Raw genomic sequence first — 12,018 nt, 5'->3', positions numbered from 1 at the left:
TCAAAACAAAATTTTAAGTATGACCAAATTTTGAGATACATAATACCTGCTGTCATTGAGCGTGAAGTTGGCTTGGCCAATCTTGAAGCGGAGTTTTGCAAACCCATACTGTTGGAGGAGATAACAGCTCCTGTATATATATATGACGCTGGTTTACCATGTAAACCGTGTTGGGTTACGATAAATACCGTGTTACTCCATAAGAGGATGTTAACAACGCGGATTAAACCGGTCAAATAGCCTCTGGATTGACGTGAACTGTGTTCCGTCAATTGAAAAAAAAATGTCGGTTTAAGAAACACAATAAAAAGCAAAAAACCCCCTTCAAAGAAAAGTATGAAGCAAAAGCAACGAAAAAAACGTTTGCCAAAAAAGACTTATTTAAGCTGATCAAATGGCGTAACCATGGCCAAACACGACCAAGCTCCCGTTAGGTGTAACTATGGTTCTAGTTAGCCAGGTCCCTAAGTGATTCTTGTGGCATTTTATGCCGACCAAATGGCGTGGTCATGGTTCGGGTTCGACCAAGCCCCCAAGTGATTCCGTGGCCTTAGGCCGATCAAGAGGCATGACTGGTTCAGACATGACCAAGTCCCCAAGTGATCTGGTGGCTTTCGCCTATCAAGAGGCATGGTATTGGTTCGGACACGACCAATCCTCCAAGTGATATAACACGATGCTTTTAGCAAAGCGAACTCAAGGGGTAAACCGGAGGCCGCTTTAGAGCAACTCCGTGTAACCTCACATGATGTAAAAGAATAGATACCCCACTTTAGCTGAGGTTCCGGTTTATTTTACTTAATCATAATATATACATTGTATGTACATAAGTATAGCCAATGGCTCAGGTATAGTAAGGCCGAAGATGAGCTATATTCCACGGCCTATTAGTCTCCTCCTCTGATGTACGTGAGTCCTTATTCTCTCGAATATCGATCAGATAGTACGACCCGTTGTGCAGATTCTTGCTGACCACGAAAGGCCCCTCCCAAGGTGGGGATAGCTTATGCATATCAGTCTGATCTTGGATGAGCCGAAGCACCAAATCTCCTTCCTGGAAGGCTCTGGTTCTGACTCAGCGACTGTGATAATGACGAAGATCCTGCTGGTAAATCGCCGACCGGGTGGCTGCGATGTCACACTCTTCATCCAACTGGTCCAAAGCATCTTGTCGTGTTGTCTCGTTGTCCGCTTCAACATAAGCCGTGACACGAGGTGAGTCATGACGGATATCGCTGGGGAGAACCGCCTCCGCTCCATAAACCATGAAGAACGGTGTGTATCCTGTTGATCTGTTGGGTGTTGTATTGATGCTCCATAACACAGATGGTAATTCTTCTACCCAACAACCCGGCGTTCTCTGCAAAGGAACCATGAGCCGGGGCTTGATGCCTCTCAAGATCTCTTGATTAGCTCTTTCTGCTTGACCATTGGACTGTGGATGTGCTACTGATGAAACGTCGAGCCGGATGTGCTCCTGTTCGCAGAACTCCTTCATAACACCTTTGGATAAATTGGTACCATTATCTGTGATAATACTGTGCGGAAAGCCAAACCGGAAAATCACCTTTTTGATGAACTAAACCGCCGTGGCCGCATCACACTTGCTAACAGGTTCTGCCTCCACCCACTTTGTAAACTTGTCCACCGCCACCAGGAGGTGGGTCTTCTTATCTTTGGACCTTTAGAAAGGCCCAACCATATCTAGCCCCCAAGTCGCAAACGGCCAAGTAATTGGAATCATCCTCAATTCTTGAGCCGGTACATGAGCACGTCTTGAAAACCTTTGGCAACCATCACATCGTCTGACCAGATCCTTCGCATCAGCATGAGCAGTTAACCAATAGAAACCATGGCAAAACGCTTTAGCCACCAGAGATTTTGAACCGGCGTGGTGACCACAATCTCCTTCGTGGATCTCCCGCAAAATTTCACGGCCTTCTACAAAAGACACGCAATGTTGAAAAGCTCCTGATACACTGCAATGATGCAATTCACCGTTGATGACAGCCATGGACTTGGATCGCCAGATTATCTGCCGGGCCAGAATCTCATCTTCTGGCAACTCCCCCCGGTTCTTGTATGCCAGATAAGGAAGCATCCAATCCGGAATAACATGAAGAACTGCCACCAATTGAGCCTCCGGATCAGGAATGGCCAAATCCTCTTCACCAGGGATCTTCACCGACGGGTTGTGCAGCACATCCAGAAAAACATTGGGTGGGACCGATTTGCGCTGAGAGCCCAACCGGCTTAAAGCGTCCGCCGCTTCATTTTTCCGCCAGTCCACGTGGTCCACCTGATAGCCTCTGAAATAACCTGCAACAATATCCACCTCACGACGATATGCTGCCATGAGTGGGTCCTTGGAGTCCCAAGTGCCAGACACTTGCTGAGCCACAAGATCCGAATCACCGAAGCACTTAACTCGACTTAGATTCATCTCCTTAGCCATCCGAAGACCATGGAGCAAGGCTTCATACTCAGCTGCATTGTTAGTACAAGGGAACATTAAATGGAGAACATAACAAAACTTATCACCTCGTGGGGAAGTTAATACGACTCCAGCCCCCGAGCCTTCCAACTGCCTGGATCCGTCAAAATGGATGGTCCAATACGTATGGTCCGGCTTTTCTTCCGGTGCTTGCATTTCTGTCCAATTATTGATGAAATCAACAAGTGCTTGAGACTTAATCGCTGTCCGAGGCACATATTTCAAACCGTACGGCCCCAGCTCTATAGCCCACTTTGCAATCCGGCCAGTTGCTTCCCGGTTCTGAATGATATCTCCCAAAGGAGCAGAACTGACCACCGTAATTGGGTGCCCTTGGAAGTATTGCTTAAGCTTCCAGCTTGCCATAAAAACTCCATACACCAGCTTCTGCCAATGCGGATACCTTTTCTTGGACTCAATGAGTACCTCGCTGATATAATAAACCGGACGTTGAACCGGATGCTCCTTACCTGCCTCCTTTCGTTCCACCACAACAGCCATGCTGATCGCACGAGCATTAGCAGCAACATATAGTAGTAACGGCTCCTTGTCAATGGGAGCGGCGAGCACAGGCGGATTGGCCAATTGCCGCTTTAAGTCCTCAAATGCTTCATCAGCAGCAGAACTCCAGAAGAACTGATCCGTCTTCTTCAACATCTGATACAAAGGGATCGCCTTCTCACCAAGGCGGCTGATAAACCGGCTTAATGCGGCAATCCGGAATGTTAAGCGTTGAACATCATTGATACACTTTGGTTTAGCCAGGGAGGTGATGGCTGTGATCTTCTCCGGATTAGCCTCAATTCCCCTGTTGGACACCAGAAAACCCAATAACTTGCCCGCCGGTACACCAAAGACACACTTGTCCGGATTAAGCATCATCTTGTACATCCTTAGGTTATCAAAGGTTTCCTTCAAATCATCAACTAGAGTCTCCTTCTCCCTGGATTTAACCACGATATCATCCACGTAAGCATGTACATTACGGCCAATCTGCTTGTGAAGACAATTTTGTACACACCGTTGATAAGTTGCCTGGGCACTTTTGAGCCCAAAGGGCATAGACACATAGCAGAAGGCTACAAAGGGAGTTATGAATGTAGTCTTCTCCTGGTCCTTAACTGCCATTTTGATCTAATGGTAGCCAGAATATGCATCCAAAAAACTTAAACGCTCACAACCCGCCGTAGCATCAATGATTTGATCAATATGGGGGAGGGCAAAAGGATCTATTGGACAAGCTTTATTAAGATTTGTGTAATCCACACACATACGCCAGGTGCCATTTTTCTTAAGGACTAGCACCGGATTGGCAAGCCACTCAGGGTGAAAAACTTCAACAATAAAACCAGCTGCTAAGAGCCTGGCTACCTCTTCTCCAATCGCCTTGCGTCTTTCTTCGTTAAACCGGCGGAGGAACTGTTTCACCGGTTTGTATTTAGGATCCACATTAAGTGTGTGCTCAGCGAGTTGCCTCGGTACACCTGGCATGTCAGAGGGCTTCCATGCAAAAATATCCCGATTCTCATGGATGAACTCGATGAGCGCGCTTTCCTATTTCGGATCCAAGTTGGCACTAATGCTGAACTGCTTGGACGAATCACCAGGTATGAAGTCAACAAGCTTAGTTTCTGCTACCGATTTGAACTTCAGGGCCGGATCATGCTCCGTAGTTGGCTTCTTCAACGGAGTCATGTCCGCCGGATCAACATTGTCTTTATAGTACTTCAACTCCTCGGTGGCACAAACCGACTCTGCATAAGTCGCATCTCCTTCCTCGCATTCCAAAGCGATTTTGCGGCTTCCGTGAACCGTTATTGTCCCCTTGTGACCCGGCATCTTGAGCTGCAAATACACATAACAGGGCCGAGCCATAAACTTGGCGTATGCCGGACGCCCAAACAGGGCATGATATGGACTTTAGATTTTCACCACTTCAAACGTTAATGTCTCCGACCTAGAATCATGATCATCCCCAAAGTCCACTTCAAGAGCTATCTTACCAACGGGATATGCTGATCTGCCAGGCACTACACCATGGAATACTGTATTGGACGGTTTGAGATTCTTATTTGTAAGTCCCATATGACGGAAGGTCTCATAGTATAGGATGTTAATGCTACTCCCTCCATCCATGAGCACCTTGGTGAACTTATAACCTCCCACCTGAGGCGCCACCACCAGAGCCAGCTGACCCGGATTATCGACCTGGAGTTGGTGATCCTCTCTGCTCCATATGATTGGCTGTTCAGACCAACGTAGATAATGGGGTGTGGCCGGTTCAACATAGTTGACTGCCCGCCTCTGAACCTTCCAGTCTCGCTTGTCCAAGCTAGTGGTAAAGACATGGTACTGCCCACTACTCAACTGCTTTGGGTTGCTTTGGTAACCTAACTGTTGCTGCTGTTGGTTGCAACCACCCTGGTTTTTCTGACTATTTTGACCATTATGTCCGCCCGGATTACCATTAAATCCTGAACCGGAACTTCCTCCACCGTAACCCGGCCCGGACCCTGAGCCACCGCCAGATCCGTGATCATACCGGAAATTATTAGAATTTTTGAACTCCTGCATAATAAAGCAATCCTTCCAAAGGTGGTTTGCTGGCTCCTCCTTCGTCCCATGTCTTGGACAAGGCTGGCTTAGCAGATAGTTCAGGCGGTTTGGGTTGGGGTTGGGCGCTCCACTACGATTTTTCGGCCTACCCTTGCGCCGCTGGCCATTGTCCTGTACGTTGGTATTAGCCACAAAATCCATGTTGCTATCCGCTTTACGCTTGCCTCCTCCGCCATTGCCTACCCAGTGATGCTGCTGACCTTTGGAGCCGCTGTTCTTCTTCCCCTTCCCTGTCTTGTCATCATCAGATTCGGGATCCTTGGTACTATCAGAATCAGCATATTTTACCAAAGCGGCCATGAGGGTCCCCATGTCGGTGCAATGACGCTTCATCCTTCCCAATTTTAACTTCAGGGGCCCAAACCGGCAGTTGCCTTCTAGGGTTAATACTGCGGTGTCAGCGTTGATGCGGTCTGAGGAGTGCAACACTTGTGAAACCTGGCGCACCCAATGAGTCATTGACTCTCCTTCCTCCTGGACGCATGCAGCTAAGTCCACTATCGACATAGGCTGTTTACAGGTATCCTTGAAATTGTTGATAAACCCGGCTCATAATTGGGCCCATGAGCTGATAGAATTAGCGGGCAAGCTTTTCAACCAAGTACGGGCCGTTCCTTCAAGCATCATGGTGAAGTATTTCGCACACGCCGTGTCATCCACATCAATCATCTCCATGGCCATCTCATAGCTCTCTACCCATGTCTCTGGTGGTTGATCCGCCGTATAACTGGTACCTTGCGTGGGCCTTTGAAATCCTTGGGCAAGCGCACGTTACGTAAAGCGGGGACGAGGCAAGGCACCCCCAAAGAACTAGAAGTAACACCAGGTTCGATTGAAATGGTTGGACGAACCGGCGTGAGCTGCCGAGCCTGATGTTGTGCGGCTAACTCGGCCTCCCTACGCGCTCGGGCCCGGTTCACCACTTCCTAAGCGTCATCAGCACCACCCGTCGGGTTGTTGTCCCGGGGTACCCCACGTCGTTCATTACTCGACACTGCCGGTTCATCCATATGTCTCCTATAGCTCCGGCTTGGACGAGGGGTTGAGTGGATCCGGTCGCGGCTGTACGAGTATGCTTCCTGTTGGGCCAAAGCGGTCCTCAGAAGTTCCTTGACCTGCCGTGTCTCTACTGCCTGTGGCGAGTCACCTTCAATTGGAATGGCCTCCAACCGTGCAGCAGCGGCAACAAGATTGTCCATTGGGCTGGAGTAGTGACCTGGGGGTGTTAAAGCAGCCTGAGGTACAACGGTGTTTTGACGAGGCGGGTCAATTTGACGAGGCTGAACCGGTGCACCCATCCCAGGGGCTTCTGCCCGGTTCCCCTCTAGCGGATTGCCGGCTCTTGGCCCTGGAGTGTTGAAAAGGTCTCTGGCCTCGAAAACCGGAGGTAAGAGGGACCGGTGCATCCTCCTCATGACTTCATGTGATGCGCTCTGGTCTAACATAAGCATGTAGGCTTGTGCGTCTAAAGCAGCTCGCTCTGCGGCCATCCTGGTGTCCTCAGCCGCCAGATCTGCCTTGGCCTGGGTGATATGTTCCTTTACCTTTGCAATCTCCGTATTGTGAACGTCCTGATCTGGTGGATTAACTTCCGCCATAAGCACAGCCAACGCATCAAATAGCTCTGATAGAACCTGAGCCGGCGGGCGCACGGGGCCTCCTGCCCCGGCGGCCGTTGCTGCTGCTGAACCGGAAATCGTTGCCACAGCTATCGAAGAATGAAGCGCTGCTTGTGTTCCGCGCCATGAATACTCCAACCCGGTTGGGCAGATCAGAGGGGTCCGGAATACTGTCGCCATCGGAACAGCTCCCAATCCGGCCATCTTGTAGCTAATAAAGAGATTCAGTTTCTCCGGTCGAAGATTCGTCACCGGAACAAATGACAGTCGCCCCGCGAAATCCCGATCCGTCCTCATGACTTCCTCCATGGATGACTCCCACGAAGGCACGCTTCATGGCCGGTTTAACCCGGGCGGATTGCGCACGCTGAGCCGTCTCGACGAGGTCGGTGCAGATGTCCGGCGCAGGGCCCGGTTCACCGATCTTCCCAATGAAAACATGAATGCTACCAAAGGGGACCCGGTACCCGTACTCAACTGAGCCGGCCTCGGGGCCCCAGCCTGCATCGTCGATGTAGAGCCTGCCGCGACGACTCTCAGTCATCCGGCCTACAGCATAGCCCTCGAGTCCTTCAAAGCGGCCCTCCAAGAACCGGAAACCATCGTGCGATAGCCCCACGGTGGGCGCCAACTGTCGTGGTTTTGTCACGGCAGATGTCCTAGAGAAAGGACTTAGTCGTGGAGCCATCGCTATGGGTTAGCTTGAAGGGGTTAAAGCGGACACAAGGACACAAGAGAGTTTATACTAGTTCGGCCCCTTCAATGAAGGTAAAAGCCTACTTCTAGTTGTGATGGAATTGATAGGTGTTTTGATGACTAGGGAGCAAATAAGCTTCGCCTATGTCTCGAGTCGTTGTCTATCGTCCTTGAACCGCCGCCGGGTCGTCCCCTTATATACATGGGTGACGCCTGCCGGTTCAGAGAGTCCCAACACCGGTTCATACTCGTATCCGGGTTGGTCTCTCCTTGTTCCTAACTCATATTACAAGTATGTGCACAAAGCTGATGTACGGCTACAGGTTGTAAACCGACTACGGGCCCTGGGCCTTTATCTGCCTCTTTGGGCTTTAACACCTTTGAACTACTGATGGAGTTAATCCGGCCCAGGTAGGCCGGTTTATGCCCAGTAGTAATATCCCCAACAGGTACAATAGTGATCCAGGAGTAGATCACTGGACAACGGTCAAAATTATCCTTAGGTACCTAAAGAGGACTAAGGAAATGTTTCTCGGTTATGGAGGTGACAAAGAGTTCATCATAAAGGGTTACGTAGATGCAAGATTTGACACTGATCCGGATGACTCTGAATCTCAATATGGATACATATTGAAAGTGGGAGCAATTAGCTAGAGTAGCTCCGTATAGAGCATTGTAGACATAGAAATTTGCAAAAATACATACGGATCTGAATGTGGCAGACCCGTTGACTAAACCTCTCTCACAAGCAAAACTTGATCACACCTTAGTACTCTTTGGGTGTTAATCACATAGCGATATGAACTAGATTATTCTAGTAAACTTTGGGTATTGGTCACATGGAGATGTGAACTATTGGTGTTAAATCACATGGCGATATGAACTAGATTATTGACTCTAGTGCAGATGGGAGACTCAAGGAAATATGCCCTAGAGGCAATAATAAAGTTGTTATTTTATATTTCCTTATATCATGATAAATGTTTATTATTCATGCTAGAATTGTATTAACCGGAAACTTGATACATGTGTGGATACATAGACAAAACACCGTGTCCCTAGTAAGCCACTACTAGACTAGCTCATTAATCAAAGATGGTTAAGTTTCCTAACCATAGACATGTGTTGTCATCTGATGAATGGGATCACATCATTAGGAGAATAATGTGATGGACAAGACCCATCCGTTAGTTTAGCATATTGATCATTCAGTTTTATTGCTATTGCTTTCTTCATGTCAAATACATATTCCTTCGACTATGAGATTATGCAACTCCCGGATACTGGAGGAATGCCTTGTGTGCTATCAAACGTCACAACATAACTGGGTGATTATAAGATGCTCTACAGGTATCTCCAAAGGTGTTTGTTGGGTTGGCATAGATCAAGATTAGGATTTGTCACTCCGAGTTTCAGAGAGGTATCTCTGGGCCCTCTCGATAATGCACATCATAAGAAACCTTGCAAGCAAAGTGACTAATGAGTTAGTTGCAGGATGATGTATTACGGAACGAGTAAAGATACTTGTCGGTAATGAGATTGAACTAGGTATGCAGATACCGACGATCGAATCTCGGGTAAGTAACATACCGATAGACAAAGGGAATAACGTATGTTGTCATAACGGTTCGACCGATAAAGATCTTCGTAGAATATGTAGGAGCCAATATGAGCATCAAGGTTCCGCTAGTGGTTATTGATCGGAAAGGCATCTCGGTCATGTCTACATACTTCTCGAACCCGTAGGGTCCGCATGCTTAACGTCTGATGACCGAATGTTATTCGGAGTCCCGGATGAGATCACGGACATGATGAAGAGTCCGAAATGGTCGAGAGGTAAATATTGATATATAGGACGATAGTATTTGGACACCAGAAATGTTCCGGAGGGTACTGGGTACATATCGGGTCACCGGAAGGGGTTCCGGGCACCCCGGGCAAAAGATATGGGCCTAATGGGCCAAGAGGGGAAATGCAGCAGCCAGCAGGGGCTGCTGCCCCCCCCCCCATATGGGCCGAAGGAGAGGATAAGGAAAGAGGGGAAGAGAGAAGGAAGGGGAGGGATTCAGCCTCCCCTTCCTTCCCTCCTCCCTCCTCCTCCTTCCCCCTCCGGAACTTATGGAAGGAGGGAGGCCGCTAGAGCAAACAACAAACTACTTCGAAAATCCACCGTTCATTTCTCTGCTTCGCAAGAACCGAGTTGGGATGGCTCTCTCCCCCTCCTCCTCTCCCACCACGCTCCCCTCTCCCACCACCCATGGCATCCTCTGATCTTGATCATCATGGAAGGTCTTCTGCATTGGGATTTTGCTCCTGGACTGGCCCTTGCAGATCAGGTGAGGAAAAGGTTTGGATCCACTATTCATTTCTCTCCTTCGCGAGACTCCAAGGAGTTCTTTCTAGTGGTCTCCTTCTCTTCGGCATCGTTCAATCTCTCTGTGGATTTTGTTGGAGTGGCTCTTCAATGTTGTATTGGTGGTATCAGCTCTGGATTACGAGTTACTAAGCTCAATGCTCGATCTTTTCGCTTCTCTGTGGCCAATAACAAGGTTGGGCATTTCATCTATCGTCTCAAGGATCGTGTCTGGCCTGATTTTGTATGCCATTTCCATTTATTTAATGGTCGTTTTGCATGAGCCCCTATTTTGAACTCGGCTTGGCATGCTGATGAGGAACTCTTGGATGTTGCTACCCGTCGGCCGGTTGCGCTCAAATCCTCTTTGAAGTTCCTTCACCGTGATTCAGCTTTGGATGATAATTCTAAGGAGGTTTTATGCAAATTTGGGCTAGTTCCTATTGATCATATGGAATTCTCTAATGCAAATGATGTTGAAGCATCTTCCTCATCGGCATCCAGGAATCTTTCTGTTTCTCAATCATTACGAGACCATGTTACGGATTTGGATCATGTTCATGCTCAACCCATGCAGCTTTCCGACATTCAAAATTTTGGGCATTCATCACCGGCAATGGCGCCCGCTGATCATGCATCATTAATTGAGCATTTCTTGCGCCAGGTGGAGCTTGAGGACCGACATGATTTACTTTGCATTAAATTGGGACAATTCAATTGCCCTTTATCGGTGCCTTACCCCCCACTGCCACAATACTTCCTATCGTCGGCCTTCAAATATGCCCCGATACATGTTTCGTGGCCCACGAGGTTATCGGCCCGGCATAAAGCTGACCTGGCCCAAGCCCAGTACTCTCTCAAGGAAATTCAAGTTTTATGGCCAAATTGGGCGGCCCTGTGCTCTCGATGTCTACAGTGGGGTCACCAAAAATCATCTTGCCATGCTAGATTAATTTGTATTAACTGCTCCGCTCTAGGACACAAATCAGCTAATTGCCCATCAAAAGGAAACAATCCTCATGCCCATCCTAATGATGTTGATTCTGGCAACTCCATTTCGGTTCCCGCTATCCCATCTCCTTCCATTTTATTTGCTTCCAAGCCTAAGCCAAAGCAGGCCATCCGATGTGATATCTGTGGATTCTATGGACACGTGGCGAAATCATGTTGCAAGCTTCGTTTTAGCAAACAATGGGTGTGGAGACCCAAGGCTATTCACTCGCCCATCCCTACCCCTCACGGTCCAACTTCTGCCTCGGTTTTCCTAGCACCACCACAGCGCCCAGTCCCATCAACGCTCCAGACTCCACCGCCCACCTCCATCACCACCGCCATGGCGAACTACCCCCTGAACCCGGTGCCGTTCTTGCCACCGGGCTTCGCCGTTGAACCTGGCCCTACTGATCGGCTGGTTCGTAGCGGGATGGTCGTCGGCCCGATCCCTCCGCTCAACCACGACTTCCTTGCCGTGGCATAGGCCAGTGCCTACGTTCCTCTGCATCGCCGCGCGGCCATCCGCGCAATGGTCGAAGGTCTTCTTCATGAGGCCCAGCTCTTCACCACCGAATCAAGTGACCATCCGCTTGGGATTGGCCTCTTCGGCTTCGTCGACTTGTTCATGTGGGACACTGCTGTCAACATGCCTCTAGAGCTGGAAGACGAGGATTTTCTCATCACGTTCGTGCCCCACAATGAGGCACTCAATCGCCGCACCACCTCCTTCGGCCCTGAGGTTTGGCTCATGTACTTTGGTTTTCCCTACGATTATCAGACTAATTACTACATTACCAAGGCTCTGGGTGGATATGGATCTCTTGTTTCTTGGTATAATCCGCGGCAAGACAGACATTTTATCTTGTTGAAGGCACGTGTTATCAGATTACGCCTAATTCCTAAAAGTTTTGTGGTGTTGCAACTGGGTGGAGCTAGGGATTGCTGGACTGTGCAAGTCACGATCCTTCGCAGTAATGACTGGAACGGCCTGTTGCCTGAAGTTCCCCCGGCTGGTGAAGAACCACCACCACCAGATGGCAACCCTCACCCGCAATTTGGGCCTGAACTAACCGCTGAACAGCTCTACCAGCAGCAAGTACACAATTGGTTAGTCCAGAACGTTGCGCCAGCTGCTGGAGAGGCCAATATTGGAAATGCTCAACCTGCTCAGAATAATGCAGGATGGGGAGAGTGGCCTGCACCTCCTGCCCCACCTCTACCCCCCATGCTGCCCCATCTTGTCAACT

The sequence above is a fragment of the Triticum aestivum genome, chromosome 1A (genome assembly GCF_018294505.1).
Source record: "Triticum aestivum cultivar Chinese Spring chromosome 1A, IWGSC CS RefSeq v2.1, whole genome shotgun sequence".
Taxonomy (NCBI): Eukaryota; Viridiplantae; Streptophyta; class Magnoliopsida; order Poales; family Poaceae; genus Triticum; species Triticum aestivum.
This window is presented reverse-complemented; position numbering follows the sequence as displayed.